This window comes from Eleutherodactylus coqui, chromosome 5 (genome assembly GCF_035609145.1).
Source record: "Eleutherodactylus coqui strain aEleCoq1 chromosome 5, aEleCoq1.hap1, whole genome shotgun sequence".
Classification (NCBI taxonomy): Eukaryota; Metazoa; Chordata; class Amphibia; order Anura; family Eleutherodactylidae; genus Eleutherodactylus; species Eleutherodactylus coqui.
In genome coordinates, this window is record NC_089841.1 from 110,334,763 (window position 1) to 110,353,068 (window position 18,306).

The following is an 18,306-nucleotide window of genomic DNA, read 5'->3' on the forward strand; positions in this document are numbered from 1 at the left end:
GGAGTCAGGGTATATTCTTGCTAGTGACGCTGGGGTGCGGTACCACCTTGTGAAGAGCTTGTAGTTTAGTTCGTGGTGCTTGCCCGAGACCGACATTCTGTGAGTCATGTTGGTGCCCTTGATCCATTCCTCATCAGAGAGGGTCTGTCCCAACTCTTTTTCCCACGCCCCACGGCAGCCCTTTCTCAAGTCCCGGGTCCCCCCGGCCAGCAGCATACCATAGACCACGGAGATTTCGCCTCTCGACTCCTGGGATTTTGCACACATCTCTTCGAAAGGAATGGGAGGGACAGACAGCTCTGAAACTGGATCCTGTGCTCTGATGAAGTGGCAGAGCTGTAGGTATTGGAACCACACACCCGTTACGGCCCCCCCCCCATCTCTCATGAGCGAGCTCAGGGGTCTGATTCCATCCTCCCACAGTAGATCTTGAATTCTCGGGAGGTGAACTCCGAGGTTGTCTAGTAGTGGCAGACCTCCCATCCCCAGAGGGAAGTCCGGGTTTCCCACCAGGGGGGTCAAGGGGCCCGGGACAGAGACCAGCCCTCCCCTGTTTGCAAAGTTGTCCCATATGCGTAGGAGCGAGCACATGAAGGGTGAGACCTTGACACATCTTCTACCTAAGCCTCCTCTGAGCCAGAAGAGGCCCTGCGACCGAAAGGGGGTTGAGTTCTGTTCCAATTCGACCCAGAGTTTAGTCTGCCCCCTGTGTATGAGGTCCAGAACTGTCCTGCCTATTGTGGCTCTATAGTAAAGTAACAAGTCGGGTAGGCCCACCCCACTGTTCTCTTTTTTCTGAGTGAGGAGTCTGTAGCTCAGCCGGGGTCTTGCTCCTCCCCACATGAATTGTGTGACTATCCTTCTTAATTTGATAAAGTAACTTTGCGGTAGTTGTATTGGTATGGTCTGGAAAAGATATAGGAGTTTCGGGAGGAAGTTCATTTTGATGGCGTTTATTCTGCCAAACCACGAGAGCGTTAGCGGGCGCCACTTGTCCGTGTCTTTTGCTAAGGAGGAGAGTATGGGTTCGTAATTTAGGTCGTACAGCTGGCTCAGGTCTGGGGATAACTTGATTCCTAAGTATTTGATGGCGTCTTCGCGCCACGACAGCGAGAATAGGGGTTTGAGTTGGGCTAGTTCTGTGGGCTTGAGTGTTATATTTAGAATTTCTGATTTTTGCAGGTTGATCTTGGAGTTACTGACTTTGCTGTACTTATCAAATTCGTGTAGGAGAGCAGGTAACACTTGGGTAGGGTTCGTTATGTAGACCAGGAGGTCATCCGCAAATACGGCCACTTTGTGTTCAGATTGGGATGTTTTGTAGCCCTGAACTTCTGGGTTTGTTCTAATTGCATGGGCTAGTGACTCCATCACCAGGACATAGAATGTTGGGGAGAGAGGGCACCCCTGGCGTGTGCCGTTCTTAATGCTGATTGGGCGGGAGAGTTTACCGTTGACACGAATATGGGCTGTGGGTTTGTCATATAGGGCCATTATCCAGCTTCTCAGTCTGTGTCCCAGGCCTATTTTTTGTAGGGTGGTCTCTTGAAATTTCCAATTAACGCAATCAAATGCCTTCTCGGTATCAACCGATAGAAGGCATAGGGGGCTCTTTGCTTCACGTGCACTGCTCACTAGTGAGAGCGTTCTGATGGTGTTGTCCCTCGCCTCACAGCCGAGGACAAAACCGGTCTGGTCTCTGTGGATGAGCTTAGGGATGAGTGGTCCCAGACGTGTGGCTAGTGTTCTTGCAAATACTTTGGTATCTACATTCAGCAAGGAAATGGGCCTGTAGTTCCCGCAGGAGAGGGGGTCTCTTCCTTGCTTGGGGATGACTGTAATTACAGCCTGTAGGGCTTGTTGTGGGAACGGGCATTTGTTAGAGATGGCGTTGAAGGCTTTACAGAGCATTGGGGTTATTAGGGTTCCAAATGTTTTATAAAATCAAGGGGTGAAGCCGTCTGGGCCGGGGCTCTTGGCTATTTTTAGGTTTCTAAGTTCTTCTGAAACCTCTTGTTCCGTGAGGTCTTGTTCTAGGGTCTCGGCGTCTAATGGGACGACCGGGTTGGGGGCAAATTCGCGAAGGTACGAGTCTATGTGGTCTTGGGTGCTGTTTTGGCCCGCTACTGAAGGGTCTGTAATGTTATAGAGCTTTTCATAGTAAAGCTGAAAGCATTCTAGCAGGTCTTCGGTTGCGTGGACCTTCCCTTTCCCTGGGGAGTTTAGTGCGAAAATATAGGATTGGTGGCCGCGGGGATTTAGGGCCCTCGCGAGCCAGCTGCTACACTTATTGCCATACTCATAAAACCCTCCTCTTAACCTGTCCCTCATGCGGAGGTAGGCTTGGTCTAACACGGCTAAGATTTGCTGGCGTAGGGCAGCAATTTCTGCATTTAAGGAAGGTGATGCATTCGTTTTGTTGGTCTGTTCTGCTCTCTCTAGGAGGGTGGTTAAGGTTTTTCAATTTGCCTACTCTGTCTCTTTTAAGTCTCGTTCCGTGAGATATGAAAATTCCCCTTAGTACACATTTAAGTGCTTCCCATTGTATAGGTGTGTGTGTGTGGGGGGGGGGGGGGTCGCCTCGGTGGGTCTCAATGAACATCTCAATGGTCCTATCTACGTCGTCCCTGCAGCAAGCGTCGCTCAGGAGATTGTCATTAAGGTGCTAGGAACCATACCCCTTCCCTTGGTCATGTCCCAGAAGCGCTCCGTAGACGGGTGCATGGTCCGACCACAGGATGGTCCCTATAGAGCTTCTGGGGGATAGGTCCAGGAGACCGTGTGATATGAACAGATAGTCTAGCCTCCCGTAGCTATTGTGTGCCGTGGAGTGATGACTATAGTCCCTGGCCTTTGGATGGAGTGTCCTCCAGAGGTCAATAAGTCTAAGTTCTAACAGGCGTCTCCGCAGTCTACGTAGGGCCACCGGGGAAACCCCGGACTTACCCGAAGATGTGTCTAGGTCGGGATCCATCGCCAGGTTGAGATCGCCTCCAAGAACTATGCTGGAGCCCTCTGCGAATTGTTCTAGTTTTCCCAGGATGCTGAGGCCAAAGGCGACTTGTCCTGTGTTGGGAGAATAAATGTTAGCAATCGTTACCACTCTGTAACCCAGGTCTAGTTTAAGGAATAGGTATCTGTCTTCGGGGTCGGTTTGTGACGCCAGCAGACTGTGAGGGAGGCTCTTGTAAATTGCTATCGAGGTTCTGCATTTTTTTCTTTTCTGGATGAGAGCTGTGGTACCATGCGGGGTAGAATTTGTTAATGCATTTGGGGATATGTCCAGTCTTGAAGTGTGTTTCCTGCAAGAGGACTATCAGGGCTCTTTTTTGTGTAGGTGCGCCAGAATCTGGCCTCTTTTAAGCCTCTGGCGTTGTAGGTGCAAAACGAGAGGCCCGTCATGAGGGTTGTTTGGTTGTGGTGGGAGGTGCCTTTTGGGGCAACCGAGACGCTGGAGAAGAAGAGTGGGAAGGAGAGAGTGGGCAGAGAAGGGAGGGCGGAAAGAGGGGGGGTAAGGGTAGAGATTGACAGAGGTATTTCCGTCGATTGGAGAACCATGTTCCAATCTCGCGGGGTGGGTTTCGGACCTAAGGTCAGAATCGGACGGCACCATGGTGGCGTCCACCCGGTGTAAGGGGGAGACCTGAGAATGTCGGAGCCGCCTCCGGCATCCCCTATGTGAGATTGTGCGTGTGTTAGGTTGTCCATGCTTGTGAGACCTGCATCTATTAAAGTGTCTGAGGAGTGGCACGTTGAACGCCGACATGGGCGTAGTGTGTGGGGGGAAATAGAGGTGACCGTGTGGGTTTTGTGGGTGTTCGTGGTGATTGGTGCGTAAAAATGTTGAACTTATGTAACATATGGAACTATAAGATTAGGCTGGGAGAGTCCAACTGCAACTGTAAAACGTGGGATTAGACAGGTTAGCGTCCTGATCGTGTCTGGTTGGATCGGGAATGTCTCTGTGGAGTTGTTCATGGTGGTGATCTTGCCGGTTGGTTTCTGTTCATTGGCGGGCAGGACTACTGCACCTCTCGGCGTAGGGGGTCATATTTTGTGGCCTTTGTGGCTTACTGTTGGAGTCTTTGTACCCCTTATTTTGTCTGGGCTCCAGCAAGGGTGCATGTGTGCCTGTTGTAGGGCTCTCACTAGGCACAGGGAAACCATGTCCGTCGCTGTGCTTGTGCTCCTTGTCAGGGCTGTGGTGGCTGGGGGAGCTGCGCGGACTAGAGGAGGGACCCGCACTGCCTGTTTGGGGTGAGCGTCCTCCCTGCGTGTGAGAGCACTTATCTTGTTCCAGGAGGCCGCCGGGTCCGTCCGCGCTGGGAGCCGCTCATCCGCGGGGCTCTGTGCTGCCGCTGCTGCGGGGAAAAGAGAGGGAGCGCACGTGATCCAGCGCCATCTTTGGGGAGGGAGCCGCCGCTCTTCGCGCTCCGAAATACCGCTGAATTATTGGCAGTTCCTCTTCTCCCACTGACCGGGGCTTGCTGGAGGGTCTCCTCTTTCTCATTGTCAGGCTGGATGGTTGGTCGTGCCGGGGATCAGAAGTTTTAGCAGGTCAGTGCTACAGGGGAGCTTGGAGCTCAGCCGGAGCGCAGCTTACTCCTTCATAGGCAAGTTACGTCCTCCAAAGGACACTTTTTTGCATGGTGAGGATAGTAGTAAGACTTTGGAGTTCACTGCCAAAGTATTTAGTAATCAGACTCACTGGACAATGTACAATGCTTGGACGTCTTTTTTTTCAATTAATATCAGAATCAATAACCAATGAATTTGGAGTAAATGACCCCCGACATGAATATTTGTTATGTGCCAGAACCTTACTGATAATATAAGTACAGCACCAGAACCAAGCTCATAACATAAATACAGCGTCAGAACCAAATGCATAGCATACCGTCCAAAGCAACCTCAATAGATAGATACATTACCAGAACCAATCTCATACCATACGGTATATACAGTAGCAGAACTAAGCAAAGGTCTGTCGGTAGCACTGATGAGCTTACAGTGGCATCCCAGAACATCAGAGGGGAGGAGACAGAGCCAAGAAGGATTATTCATGTAGCTACACAAGACTCTGCCACACAGAGAAAGTAGTTAATGTAGCCAGGTGGACCTATGGGGGATGATCACCCCCAGTCTACATCTGCCCAATGCCCTCCCTCAAAACTGGTGGATGGCACCCTGTGCTGCTGTATGGGTTGCACATAGCTAAGGCCAGCCATATATCACAATGAAACTAAGGAGAATGCCTCATAAAGGCAGCCCATGAGACACTTGGAGAAAAGATCTCAACTCTGGTTAGTCCTATCTTCTTGTGAAGACTTCCATGTGTAGAGGATTTATATTGCTAGCAAACACGATGCTGGGGAACTGGACCAAGGGACAAAAAAAGGTGTGGAAGGTGAATTAAATACCAAACCTTTATGGCCTGGCATATTAATAAGAGGTATATTCTGATTTTTTTTCTATGAGAGCCCAATTTTTCTATGTATGCCCCTGGAATGAGAATCTTGTTCACCTTTCAATGAATTAGCATAGCACGTTTATAAATGGCACAAAGGAGTGGTGAATAATATACCTTTGTGTAAGAAGGATAATGATGATGTGTTCATACCATATCTGTGACGTTTATATTAAGGTACAGTACTTGGTGTGGAGTGAATTTAGCTGATTTAGCATTTTGAGAAGTCTGAGAAGATAGTTTTCTTCTGAGCTGTCCTAAGTTCACAAAGCCAAAAAATCAACCAATCATTCCACTCTGAAGTACAGCATCGATTGACAACTTAAATAGGGCTTGAGTCTTCATATCACCGTCATAACTAAGAGTTATTTGAGCACAATTTGGCGCCTATTGCAAATACATATTTTCTGTCCCTTTATATACATTTTAATGCACATTTGACATTTGGGCACATTTCTTTTTTCAGCACTTCATCCATGTCATCCTCACACTCGGGAGGGGTAACATCTCTCCTTAGCGAGATTACCAAAAAGGTGAGTGAGGAGACTTATAAGTCCATCCATGCTCCTCTGGGTAATATACAAATAAGGAAGATGGAACCCATGTCACTGGCTTCTCACTAGCCAGACCAGGATCCTACTGCACTCTGATGAGTGGCATAAACCTCGAAAAAGCTGTCTGTGCATGGATTCCTGCTTGGCTTTCAATTCCCAATCACTGCTCTACAGAGCTGTATAAAGGGGAAGCATTAATTCAAAGGTATGCAGCCATCCAATAGGTGGCACTGCAGAGCATGGGTGGTCTTATAAGTCTCCTGACTCACATTTTTGGTGCTCTCCCTAAGGAATGATGTTACCCCTCCTGACCCATGACATAGGCCTCTCACTAGCCAAGCCAGGATCCTACGGCACACTAATGAGGGTCAAAAACTCCCAAACAGCTGTCTGTGTATGGATTCTGGCTTGGCTTTCAATTCCCAATCATTGCTCTACAGACCTGTATAAAGGGTCAAGCATTGATTTGAAGGAATGCTGCCATCCAATAGGTGGCGCTGTAGAGGTATTCTTCCATCTTCCATATTTGCATCCTCACGCTCAGCATGGTCTTATAGTACACTCACTACACTGAACCACTCTACCCGCCAACTTTTTATTTTTCCATTTTAAGAGAGAAAGATACAGCAGACATATTTCCTGCCAGACTCTCCACTATCAGGCTAACTGCTGAGTTCTGTATTAGAAGAAAACACCAGTGCTGTGCAAGCATGGGACATCGTGTCATAGCGCTGTCTGCCAAAGCATTATATTGGCCTGGATATGGTTCAGGAGCATATTTATGCCAACAAAATCAAAGGGCATATTGTCTTTACTTTTAAGTAATAACTTCAGGACTTCAGTAACATTGTGCTGTAGTGACAAGACATATTGTAGTTTAGATAGCTTGTGTAACATACCCATGAATTTCAGCAATGAAGATTACAGCTTTCTGTTGAGCTACCATCTAAAATGCTTATACGGGTATGTGAAATCTTACGTTGAATGTCCACCTTTGAATATACGAGGGGTACCCAAAAGATATAGGAATTCATTTATTAAAAATAATCTATTTATTTGTACATTTTGAAACTTACGACCCTTCCCAGTACTCTCCCGTTGAAGCAATACATTTGCCCAAAAGTTTCTCCACTGCTCAAAGCGTTCTTTAAACTTGTTGTTAGTGATGTCTTTTAGTATTTGTGCAGTTGTTTGCTTCAACTCCTCCACATCACCAAAAACGTTTTCCTTTGACGTCTCTTTTAACCCAGAGAAATAGATAAAAGTCGCACAGAGCAAGATTGGGTTGGTTAATATGGTGGGGAAGGCAAAAGTGTCATGCTGGTTTTAATCAAAAATGGCTTAACACTCAGCACTGTGTGGGCAGGTGTGTTGTCATGTTGGAAGAACCAGTCATCTGTTTGCCACAAATCGGTACGTTTTCTCAGTACATCGAGAGACAACCTTTTCAAACTTTCAAATAAAAACTTTGGTTGACTGTTTGACCCTGTGTTACAAATTCTGAGTGCGCTATCCTTCTCCCATCAAAGAAACAAATGGGCATTGTCATAGGCGTAACTTGAAGCTTCTGGGCCCCAATGCAAAATCTGTAACAGGGTCCCCAACTATAATGCTTTATTCATAGTACTGGGCTCCCTATATGGAGAAGAGAGGCCTTATAAGCGCTGCGGAATAAGTTGGCGCTATACAAATAAAGATTATTATTATATTATTATTATGGGCCCCCTAAGGCTCCTGGGCCCAGGTGCAGCCGCATCCTCTGCAACCCCTATAGTTACGCCCCTGGGCATTGTTAATACATTGTTCGTATGAATCAGCCATCACAAAATATGCCGAAAACCAAACAACTGGTTGAAACAAAAAAATCACTGGAGCCAAACGCAACCTTCCCCAACAACAGCGGCTGGCATACCAGCTCAGAAGGGTTCTGCAGACATTCACCTGGTAACAGAAGCCTGCACTAGTAACACACTGCTCACCAGAAGAAGATTCCTGTTTCTTCAGGGTACCTCCTCAAATTTTTTGTTTAATCTAAATTGATTAAAAATCTGACTATGCTTAATTTCTTAATATACCCTTATAGCAATTGGCCTGACACCCTGCACTTACTAGAAGCCTGCAAGGACTTTGTGCCATAATGTAGAGTTAGGGTTATTTTAACACTTTGGCTTACATTATTAGCTGTAAATGTAAGCTTAACTGTTAAAGTAGCCCTAACGCTCCATAACAGCACAAAGTGCTTGCATGCTGCTAGCACCGAGCAGCAGCCAGGCAATCAGCACTTCGCACCGCATTCACTGTCTTGGGATACCCAGTGTGCTGCTCGCTCCCCTGCTCCTTACTGCGGTATCTTCTCAGCCTATCAGAATCTAGGGGTGTGACAGGGCCGTTCCCTCCTGGTGACAGCTGTCACATCCCTAGCTTCCGGTGGCATCAAGATACACCAGTACCACTTGCAGCTAACACTAGCTTACAAGCATACTACATAATATGTACTATATACATTGCACTCACTAATAATAATACAGTATGTAAACAGCTCAGAAATACCCTCTAGTGGTGTCTGTAAGCAGCAAGAATGTTGTTTTGGATAGGCCAGTAATGTTTGATCAGTGGGGTTTCAACCTCTGGGATTTCTGATGATCAGCATTTACATAGGCATATTATCTGTATGACCAGCTGTGCCTGGTATTACAGCTTGTCTCATTCGCTGTTCTGATCGGCCGTCTCCCAGAGGTTGGAATCATTGATGGCCGATCCCACAATGGCATTATTATGAGACATGGAAGAAAAAATGCAGTTAAAAAATATAAAGCCAACTCGGGCTTGTCCTATCTCAGTATATCTTTGCAGGCATAGTCTATAATAGAAATGTCCAGGTAGTGTGAATCGATCTGTTTATTCCAAATTTTTAATCAGATTAAGGCCTTCCTTACACAGACGTTTTTGTACAGCGTTCAGTACTGCCTTTTCAGCGCTGTGCTAAACAATGTACAATGCTCCAATTCATTTCAAAGGGTTTGTTCACACAAGCGTCTTCAACGCTTCGCTTTGACAGCGATGCATGTTCTATCTTTGGCTGTTTTCAGCTCTGCGATGCCCATTGAAATGAATGGGCAGCGGTTTCAGTGCTGCAAAAAACGTAGCACAACTTAGTACCACATTTTTGGCAGCGCTAAAGACAACCGCTAGCTGCACTACTTTAAAAAAAAAAGGAATATTCACCTAGCTGGCGCCATCGAGGTCCCCAGCGCTGTCCTCCGGAGCTCCGGTTAGGCTGTCTGGCACTTGTGAAGCTGACAAAAGCATCTATGGATTAAAATCCCCGCCTCCCAGCAAGAGATTTCTCTGATTGGTTCAGGAGCGCCAGTTCCGCCAATTAGAGCTGGTGCTTGATGCACCAATCACAGCCATTCAATGAATGGCTGTGATTGGTGCATCCAGTGCTGGCTGTGATTGGCTGAGCCTGCTGACACTCAGCAGGCTCAGCCAATCAGGACAATTTCTTGCTGGAGGCGGGGTCTTCAAACCCCGTCACTGGCAAAAGATCCTCTGTCGGCAATGACAAGTATGGGGAGCTCAGGAGAACAGCGACAGAGACCCAGACAGCGCCAGCTAGGTGAGTATTGATTTTTTTTTTCAGCATCCTGAAACATGCATGGCAAACGCTACTGAAACCACAGTAAATGCAGTGTTGAAAAATGCTGCGCTTCTGCAAACGCATGTGTTAGGAAGGCCTAAGCGATTTTCTGACATTGTGATATTAATGACCTACCCTCAGCATAGATAATCAATAACAGATTGGTTGGGGTCCACCACTCACCAACCACTTGATTGAAGTGACATGTGAGCGTCCTTGCTGCTTCAGTCCAAACCAGGCAAAGCCCAATACATTCTATAGCATACTTGGTATGGCAGCTCAATCCCATTCACTTGAATGGAAATGAGCTGCTCTCAGGCTATGTGGCCAACTAATGTGACATCACACACCTCAAACGAGACCGTAGTTTCTTACTCAAGTGCTGCTGCCTCTTCAGACAGCTGATCAGCAGAGGTTGGGAGCAGCGGAACCCCCCAACCTGCTATTAATAATCTATACTGAGGATAGGTTATCAACATTTTAGTTTCAGAAAACACCTTTAATTTAAATTTCAATGTACCTTATGTGTTCCTTTCTTCATTCATTTATTTGTATACATAATAATGTAAGCCATAATGCCAGTAAGAACCATTCCTAGTCAACGCACAACATAATGAGCCTTACAAATTCATGCATGGACTTGCTTAATGTGGTCAACTAGCTTTTAATTCCAGATTATGATGGAACTTGCACCATTGCGGCCACCAGAACCAAGTATATGAATAGATAGATCTCATTCATTTTTCAATATAATAAAGCTGAATTTTTATCCCCATTCACCTGCGATGACTCCTATTACATATGAAGCCTGACACCACCCAGTGTCTATGACCAACGTCATATTTGAAGAGTCTGAAAGAAAAATAAAAAGGGCAATGAAGTCGGTAGGACGTGGCTGAAAAGATATGCAGCCAATCCTGCTTTTCAGAGTCCTCATTAAGTCCATTTGCTATGACATGGGATCCTCGCATCCTCACTGTCATTTTGGCATTGGACGCTGACAGTTACACCTCTCCTGTGTTTGGGGAGATTGATTGACTGGGAGGCAGAACAGTACAGTCAATCAAATGGCATTAGTCTGTGTATATTTATTCTGGCTCCTCCTCCCAAAGAGCGCCGGTTATACTTCTAGTCAAAAGTTGCTTCTGGTCTAGTCAGCGGCTCCTGTCTTATTCTAGTGTCAGATAGGTCTCTTTGGTGTTAAGGATATTTGGGGTGTTGTAACATCTATCTCCTAACTTATTGTTATTCTTGCATTAGTATTTCACCTGGTTCATTGCGTGTTTATTTAAATCTATGCCGCATGTATTGTTGTTTATTATAGCAAACATCCCCGTTTTCAACCAAGAAGAGTCATGTTCGCCCTAGGTTCCCTAATCAGGGTGAGTAGTCCGCTGTTAGATAGGGTCTCATCGTATCAGTAGGTTAGGGTCAGATTTCCCCCACTTTTTGGTTTTATTATAAATACTTTGTGTTCTCCGCATTAGTACATTGTATGTATATCCATTCTTTTAGGACAATATGCTATGTCCAACGTGGACAAAGTGTTTTGCGTTGAGTTCAGATGTAACACTATTTTTAGGTATTGTAAACTGTAGTGAAAACTTTTACACTTTCAGGAGGATCTACATAATCTAATGGACATAGAAGACTTCTGACATGACTGTCTCCTAACAACAGACATCAAGAGAAACATGAATATGGAGCTTACCTCCCTTTCTCTGCTGGAAGGTAAATTGTTGTCAGAAGTGTCTGGCAATGACTTGTCCCCATATGCCATATTAAATAAACCTATCGAGGGGGCATGTATATGAAGAGGTCAAGGGAGAATCAGCATCCTGAAGCCATCAGGCTGACCAGCTTTACTTGAGCTATATCTTCTCTGCTAGAACAGCAACACACCGTATCCTTTATACTGTGTCTATATTTCATGCCTAAGTAGCAATAAAGTTGGAAACAAGAATGAAGATGAGGTAATCCAACTACTTGGTTTGAGCCCAAAATCATAAAATAGGTGTCAATTTTGGCATCATCTAATAGACTACTGCATATTTCATAGAAACCCGCTTGGATGTAGCAGTGTAGGTGGCAGCTCGAGTTCTGCACAGACACTTAGTATGCTGACTTGTGTCATTCACACACACTGATTGGTTATAAAACTGAACCTGTGACCAGTAAATCTAATGAGAACAAAGACCTGCAATTTATGGAGCTTATTGATGGCATTTTCTGTTCTCCGGGCGTAGCTGACTGATGACTGTAGACAATATGGACAATATGGTCTTGGATTCTGTAGACAGCAGTTGGGTTATATCCGTGTAATATGTGTGTGGTAGATTTTAAATGAAATCAATATTTAACCATTTGCCAAAAGTTAATGGAGGGCAAAATGCCCAGAAACTCTGAAAAGAAAACAAAAGGGTGTCATGTAATGTTACATTCCATCTGTATCCTTTATGTTCAGTCTTACCACCCATGTAGTAGCTGTTACAATAGGCCCCAAGATACTGCGTGATAAATCTAGACCAACATTAAACATTAAGGACTTATTAAGACTGAACTATAGCAGCTATGCTTCAATTATTTATTTGCACCCCAAAACGATGACAGGTGAACTCATACTTGTTGGCCATGAACTTAGTACTAATGAAACAAATGGATATAATGTTCTGAATGTTTACCTCTGAATAAGTGACTGACAGCAAATAGATGTCTGCTCTGAGCCAAGAAACTCTCAGGTCTGAACACTGTGGGAGACAGGATACAGTTTGCCATACTAATGCACTTTCCATTAAGGTATTTATCCAGTTGTACTGATTTAAAGGGGTAGTGTTGCTTTACTTAACAAATGTGACCTTATTAGACCTATGGGGTTTGGGCAATTTTTATTGACAAGGGAATTTCTCATATTATAGTTTTTATTTTCATTAGTTACATACTTTCACATTATTTTACCTATTTTTCCATTTAATAAAGTGGACTACATTAATTCCTAATTGCAAGCTCAAAAATAGAGTATTTTTTGCACCCAGATTTTAGACAACAGAAAATAGCTAAAAAAATTTTTTCATACAAATTAAAACCTTCCCTGGTCATCTTAAGAAGTAGAGGGGTCAATCTCCTTAAGGCTAACTTTATGGGTCCACTGTCCTGGTTTTGACTTCTCTGGACAGCACCAAGTGCTCAGGGTTCATAGTGCCTGCCAGAAAGGAGAGGAACCAGGACCCAGTACTAGTGCTCTGAGTGCCCAGTGCAGACAAGAGAGTGAGGAGAGGGAAGTAACACAGCTAGGGTTTTTTTTTACTTTTAATGACTACTGCACTCTCAGAATTATTCAACTCCTTGAACAGAGTCCTTCATAAGAGCAAACATTTGTGGATCAGGTGCTTTCTCAAGCACATCTGATGAAGCTTATTAAGTATCTGGACTGGATAGGGCTTTATTGACTGTAATTGAGTGCATGTTAGAAAGTGGTCTAAAAAGTTTAGAGAAGAGATCATTGCCTGGCACAAACAAGGACAAGGATACAAAAAGATAGAAAAGGCAACACATGTTACTAGAGATAGAGTTGGAAGCACAGTTTGCAAGTTCAAAGTTAAAGGAACACTGGCCAGTGGCCACACTACCTGGATGAAGCAAAAAGAAGAAGGCATCAGCGGCACTGAAGTTTCTGCTTGAGCAGTAAGACTCATACTAAATACTGAAGGTTTGCATGCCCAAACTTCAAGACGTGCACCTCTACTGACCCAAAAGCACATGGAAAGTCAGCTCCAATGTGCTCAAAACCATAGAAAAAAAAGCCACAGAGGTTTTGGGATTCTGTTCGGTGGAGTGATGAAACATTTCAGGTCTATGGATCAGTGGTATGACTGGAGGAGGAATAATGAAGCGTACGCTGAAAAGAACACCCTGCCTACTGTGAAGCATGACGGTGGCTCGGTGATGCTCTGGGGCTGCTTTACTTCCACTGGTACTAGAAACCTGCAGTATGTGGAGGGAAAGACATATTCAATCAAGTATCAGGAATTCCTAGGAGAAAACATCATGTCATCTGTGAGGAAGCTGAAGCTTGGGCGTCATTGGACCTTCCAACAGGACAATGAATTTAAGCATACTCTAAAGTCTACTAAGATTAAGTTTTAGAAGAAGTCCTGAACGATTCTGGATTGGCTGTTAAAGTTGCCTGACTTGAACTCCACAGAAAATCTTTGTTGGGGTTTGAAGAAGGCAGTTACTGCATGTAAGGTGGCGCGTAGAGAGCTCCCTCCACAAAAGCCCAATTGGCTGTCTGAACTATGCTCCGCCCCTTCCAGTGATACAGCAGAGGAAGAGCTTCACAGGGCCCAAGTCATAGCAACTGAAGAAATCTTAATTACACGATAACACAGTAGACAGTCCTATTTTGTATAAACATTATAAGATAGGATAATATCTTTATATGGTAACAATTGCCTTACCTAAGAGTAGAAATTGTCACTTTTCTACCACATTCAATGGAGTATTATTTATTTTACTTATTTTTATAGCACAGTGTGAGAAAACCCACGCAAACATGTAGAGAACATACAAACTCCATGCAGATGTTGCCCCTGGTTACATTTGAACCCAGGACCCCAGTGCTGTAGGGCAACAGTACTGTCTTAAGATCCCATACACATTAGATTAAGTTGAAGAAAATTGACTATTTAAACCAAAACAATTGTTCTTTGGGTGCAATATAGCAATGAACAATTATTTTAGCTGCCCGATGACGCACTGTTATCAGCTGGAAATTGTTGGAAATTTTCATCTGACTGTCAGACTAAAGATCTTTTGTTCTTATGAAAAAAAGATCATTTGTCTGTTGCCCGGAGTCATAGAACATGTATGACCAGTTGGAACACCTGCAACAGCTAATATGGACTAAAATATGTGAGGCCGTGTCTGCAAATAGAACATTCACCAGATGATTCTTTTTTAATAGTTGTTCAACCTTTACCAACTATTATCGAATTTTCATGGCCGCCTTTACAAACCATGCTGAAATCCTTTGGGACATAAGTACATACATGCTGTACCCTATGGACAAGTACATGAACCTGAAGAGGTTGGGGGAGTTCTAGACAGGACTGGAATTGTTCAGATCCTATTTACGTGATCAATGTGCAAAGTTGCCCTTTATTATTGCACGGTCTGCTCAGGACAACTAAGGAGAAACTATCTTCTCATTCATACAAGTTTATATTCAGATGGATGTTTGCTTTATATTATGATAAGCTTTATTTGTCCAAGTCTGTCTCCTGAGGCCAAATACTTGTTTCAGTGGGAAGAACTGAATTCGTGTTCAGGCATCTCAGACGCAGAAATTATTCCAGGCAAATACAATATATTTTAAATTGAAAGCAGGTATAGTGCAGAAGGAAAACCTGCAGACTGGAAAGTTTAACCCCAGTTTTTCTTTACAAGAAAAATATAAAAATGGTCAAATGTTGATGTTATTTGAAAATGTAGGAAAAGACAAGTTGCAGCTAATATTTACATGGAATTCGAATATACAAGGATGTAGCCAAAAGTATTGAACTCTTATTTGTCGTAATGTACCTATATTAAGGTATAATACACTATTTTATGCACTTTGACTTAGGTGGTCATAAAAGATAATAAATGAGGGAACTCAAGGTTAAAACGACACTCCACAAAGAGTACAAGTAGTACTGTGCAGTCAATGGAGAATAGTCCTAAGGAATAAGGCTTATTCACCCGACTGTGTTTTCGCTGAATAATACACAGCCACGTGATACGCGGTGAACGGAGTCAATGAAAGTACATTTTTATTCATCCGTTCACTTTAGTGTGTAAACACTGTGTGTAGATATGTGTGTATCACGCAGCGGGAGCCCTGTTCTTTTCTATGGGTAGCGTATGCAACTCTGTCCATACACAATACATTGTGTATGAGCGATAACACATATACAACCCCGCTATGAGACAGAGTAGAGAATGTTTTTTTTAAAAAAGGACAAAAGTCACACTGCGCATAACAGCGTGCTTACACTCACTGCCATACATGGCGATAGCTGGCTCTCCGCTGCCTCACACAGGCAACACACTCTTGACTTCACGACCCATGCGGGACATAACACAGTCACTTAGTATTCTTAGTTGCTAAACCCTTTAGTGATGAGCCCACTTTTTGCTTTAAGGACCAAGCGATCATCAGCGTCGCATTGCAAGAGCCACAACTTGTTGACAAAGCTGTATGTGGGCTTGTTTTTTTTTATTTGTTTTTTTTTTGGGGGGGGACAAGTTGTATTTTTTTAATGGCACCACTCTGGGTACTTACATTGTATAACTTTTATTTATTTTTTTTGGGGGGGGGGGGGGGGGGAGGTAGAAAATTCCACCACTGTTTTGGGGTCTTATTTTTATGGTGTTCATCATTTGGTAAAAATAACATGAAAACTTTCTTATTTGGATCAGCACGATTACTGTGAAATCAAGTTTATATGGATTTTAAAATTTTTTACTACTTATGCACAATAAAAACACATTTTTAACCACTTAACACTACAGGGCATACAGTTATGTCCTGCAGCTGCGGGGTATGTATGTAGGGAATTGCGGGTTGTCGTGCATGGCATAGCTTGATAGAATGCCTATCAGACCGCAGTATAATGTAATGCTATGGCTTGTTCCCTGTGGGGACTAAAAGAAAAATGACTCGAATATAAACCAAGGCACCTAAGTTTACCACAAAAAACTAGGAAAACTTTGGTGCCTGGATTATTGGGTCCTGTCATTATAATGAAGTTTTTTTAGCAGGCAGGGATTTAAAATTAATTCAATGAATGGCCAAGCGCTGTGATTGGCTGAGCGCTGTGACCAATCACAGGCAGCGCTTAGCTGTCATTCAATTATTGGGTGAGCGCTGCCTGTGATTAGCTGAGCACTGTGACCAATCACAGGTAGCACTCAGCTGTCATTCAATGAATGGGTGAGCGCTGTCTGTGATTGGCTGAGTGCTCAGACAATCATATGCAGCCCTTTTAGCAGGCGGGGATTTCAAATCCCTGCCTGCTGATAGAACTTCATTACAGTGACGGAACCCAAGCTGCTAGATGCGCCAAGCCCCCAGCAGTGGCGGAGAGGTAAGTATAGATTTTTTTAAAAAAAATTTCGGGACTCTCACTCGAGTATAATCCGAGAGGGGCTTTTTCAGCATAAAAAATGTACTGAAAAAGTTGGCTTACACTCAAGTGTGTACGGTAATAAAATTTAAAAATAAAACCCTTTTGCCATATTTATAATAAAATATTCTAGATAATAAAGCAAAAATACATATTTTGTATCGTTGCATTCGTAAACGTCCAATCTATAAAAGTAACGCATTATTTACCCCGCGCGGTGAAAAAAAATAAAGAACACCAGAATTGTGCTTTTTTTGGTGATACCATCTCCAAGGAAAAGTTGTATGTATTCAAAAATGTTACCAACGGAAACTACAGGACGTACTGCACAAAATGAGCCCTCGCACAGCTATGTTGACGGAAAAATAAAAAAGTTATTGTGGTCAGAAAATGGCAACAGAAAATAATTTCAAAAAATTAAATATCTTTGAAAAAAAACGTAGTACAGCAAAAAAAAAAACTTCATATGTTTGGTATTGTAGTAATCCTCCTGACCCCACTTCACCCAAAGATAGCGGAATTTCATTTTTTTCCATTTCCCTCCACTTAGAGTTTTTTACAAATTTTTCAGTATATTTCATGGTACATTAAATAGTACTATTAAAAATACAACTCATCCCGCAAAAAACAAGCCCTCATACAGCAATGGATAAATAAAAGAGTTTTAATTTTTTAACCTTAGAGCTGATAGGACATTGTATTTAGATAGTTGTAAATGGAAGCTCAACTGCCTATTCGTTACTGTGTCACTGTTCACTTTTATTTCTGCATTATATTATACACTTTGGTCATTCCATCCCTGCATTGTATCCGGAATCTTGTGTTGCCTGAGCTCAACCCGTGACACATTCATCTGGAGACCTACAGAACCCCTATTCTTGTGACTTGTGGGGTCCCAGTGTTCAGACCTCACATATCAGATAGTTACCCCATATCTTATGAATAAGGGATAAATTTATTTTGTGGGACAAGCCCTTTAAGAAACTAACAAGCACAGAATTTGATATTCACTCTTAGTCATTCGTATTCGCGTGTAGACATTCCTATCTACATGAAGAACCCACAGGCCATTCTGCTTACACTGCTTCTGCTTCACATGGAATAGCTTCCATTCTGAGCAAATAAAATGTTCCTTATCTACCAGGCTCTGAGGAAAATCAGGACTTTTCAGAGGCTGAGAGGGGAGCGAAAATAATCTTTTTTTTTTTTTGGGAGAAATTTCTTTATTTGAGGAACAACCTCTTAAATCAAGCATGCTATCCAAGAATAATTGATAGAGAAAACCACAGAGCCACGAAGATACCAAAGAACACACTCTTGGAATACAAACAGCAAGCTGAGAACAACAGGGTGCTTATAGTGGTTATGTACAATCCGGAGGAAAGTTGCCAAGACTTGTAGGCTGTTATTCATAAGGAATGCACAATGAGAGAATCATTCCAAGATTTACTTCTTTTCTCACACACATACAAACATGCA